This window comes from Anomaloglossus baeobatrachus, unplaced genomic scaffold (genome assembly GCF_048569485.1).
Source record: "Anomaloglossus baeobatrachus isolate aAnoBae1 unplaced genomic scaffold, aAnoBae1.hap1 Scaffold_552, whole genome shotgun sequence".
NCBI classification, from domain to species: domain Eukaryota; kingdom Metazoa; phylum Chordata; class Amphibia; order Anura; family Aromobatidae; genus Anomaloglossus; species Anomaloglossus baeobatrachus.
The window spans coordinates 78,972-81,617 of record NW_027444905.1 but is presented as its reverse complement, the minus strand read 5'-3'; the positions used below and the strand labels follow the sequence as shown (position 1 = coordinate 81,617).

The following is a 2,646-nucleotide window of genomic DNA, read 5'->3' as shown; positions in this document are numbered from 1 at the left end:
GGAAAGACTGCAAGGGGGAGGGGAGGTGCTTGTGTCCAAAAGGAGGAGTTATTCAGATTCATTGCAGTGGGCGGCGGCTGCAAAAAGCACCATTCTTCTTGTTTTTGCTCTGCAAAACAGCCTTTTCAAGGGTTGGCTTGGGTGACAAAATGTCTTCTGTAGGCGTGGGTTTGTCTCCCTCTCCCTAAGATGTGTCCGGTATAGGCCAGGGTGCCACTCAAGGCCGTAACCAATTCGGGTTATAGCTTCTCGGCCTTTTGGCTAAGATCAAGTGTAGTTTCGGAGGACGCTACCTTGGTCGGTACTGGAAGGTGCCTGGGATTGCACGTCTGCCGGCCTTGAGGAAGTGTGTGCGCCTTCTGGTGACACATAGCCCTCTTGTGCCTGGACGGTTCCCAGGCAACGGGAGGCGATCACCTTTGTTATTTTGAAGTCCTACTGATAAACAGAAAAAAAAAAAAATTAAATCTGTTCTTATCAGTTTAATATCTGATACGTCCCCTCTCTGGGGACCATATATTAAATGGATTTTTAGAACAAGGAGATGGAAAAAATCTTGCTCTGTCCACTCCACGCATTGACCTGGTATTGCAGTACCTCCAGGACCGGTGCACCCCTTCTTAACCCAGTTTCCAAAAGCAGAACTCAATTCACCTGATTCAAATGAGCCCCATTAGTGAATTGAAAGAAAGCAAAAACTTTATATGCACCTCAATTTGGCCAATTCACTTTTCACACTTTCACCCTTTTTTTTATCTTTCACACCTTTTACTTGCTTTATTGATGCAAAAAGCTGTGCCAAATAGCAAACTCATCTCCACTCAACTTGACCAACTCTGCTATGTCCCGTGCAGTATCTTATTCTCAGTCTTATCTAGATCATTTGCAATTGAATAGAATAGATCCCTTTTGGCTGCTTATGACTGTGTAAAATATGTAGCTTTACTGGGCTGGGATGAGAGAATCCATTGAAGCATGGTGTAGGGATTGTGGTTCCTGTGTGCTAAGAAGAGAGGCTGGCACCAGCCAGAAAGCCCCATTGCAGCCAATAATCACTTAATAACTTTTTCAACTTGTCATCATATGGGAGGCCTTCCATTCCTTGTAGTAGTCTAGTTGCCCACCTTTGAACTGACTCTAACTTCTGAATGTCCTTATTAAAATGTGGAGCCCAAAACTGGTTCCCATATTCCAGATGTAGCCTTACAAGTGATTTATAGAGGTGTAACAATACGTTGGGATCACGGGATCTAATCTCCCTTTTTATACACCCTAAAATCTTGTCCCAAGCAGCATTCCATCAGCCTCTGGAAGGTTCCTGGCGCATTGCACAGCTCGAAGGGCATGCTTTTGAACTCGCAGAGACCCATAGGGGTGGCGAAGGCGGTCTTCTCCCGGTCTGCCTCAGCAACGGACACTTGCCAATAGTGACTAGTGAGATCAAGGGTAGAAAAATAATTTGCAGTTCTCAATGCAGCTAGCGATTCCTCAATACGGGGAATGGTGCCGTCCTTCTTTTTTAACAGGATCAACAGAGCTGCCCAAAGGCTACAACTGTCACGGATAACCCCAGCCGCCTTCATGTTGCTCAACATGTCCTTGGTACACTGGCAATGTGAAGGTGGTATTGGCTTATAGCTCTCTTTGATGGGTGGGTGTGCACCTGTGGGGATGTGGTGGTGGACCCCTTTTATTCCCCCAAAATCTAGCGGGCTTCCCACCGGTAACCCGCTCCCCAGCTTGGATGGATGCTGAGGGAGCCCCTTTTGCCCGCAGGCTCTGGCCCTGGGAACTGTAGCCTTGGCGGTGACTGTGCTTCCCTCTACGGTGTGAGCTGTTGCCTTCAATCGGGTCTTGACTGCTGGGAAACCCTGGAGGTTCCTGTCGCTAACGGATTTGACCGGTTTTACGGCGACTCCTAGCCTGGTCGGGGTCCGTAGGCCCTGCCGGATGGTGCTGGCTTCTCTTCACTCCCCGATCTGGTACCGGCGGGCCACCGCCCATCCCCGGTCCGTACGGTTCACTCCAATCAGCCTCTCCTGCAGAAGGTCACCACCGTCTGCCAACCTTGCTGAGTGCCCGGGCCACACACACGGACACGGTCAGTCTCCTCTCCTCTTCACTTCTCTAACTCCAAAACTGATCTCTAATCTGACTCCTTTTCCCGCCTCCAGGACTGTGAACTCCTCGGTGGGTGGGATCAACCGCCTGGCCCACCCCCTGGTGTGGACATCAGCCCCTGGAGGAAGGCAACTAGGATTTGTGTTTAGCTTCGGTGTGCCTAGCCGGAGTGTAGAGCGTGTTGGTGTAGTACCTGTGACGACCTGGCTTGTCCAGGGCGCCACATTCCCCTATAGTAAAATGCAGACCGTCCGCGGGCTGCCCGTCCATCACCGGTTTTATTTTCACAACTGAAAAAGAATAAAACGGTAAAACATGTAAAAGCATCATAAACATTTTACAACGGTACAGCTTCCGCTCTTCTCCCACCCAAACAACCTGGCCCTGATGCTGCCCCTAAGAAGCGGGCAGCACCCCTTGACCCCAGTCCAGCACCAAGTTGCCCGAGCGGGTTCTGTCTCTTTCAGGGGGCCCACGTCCAAGGGGACCCCTGAACCCCCGGAGGATCGCCACCGGTTACGGTAG

General features: G+C 50.4%; 1 pseudogene; it reads left to right on the top strand.

Annotated features, from left to right (window-relative positions):
- The first annotated feature begins 412 nt into the window (after window positions 1–412).
- LOC142283828 (U2 spliceosomal RNA) lies at window positions 413–619 on the top strand (annotated as a pseudogene).
- Window positions 620–2,646: the final 2,027 nt, after the last annotated feature.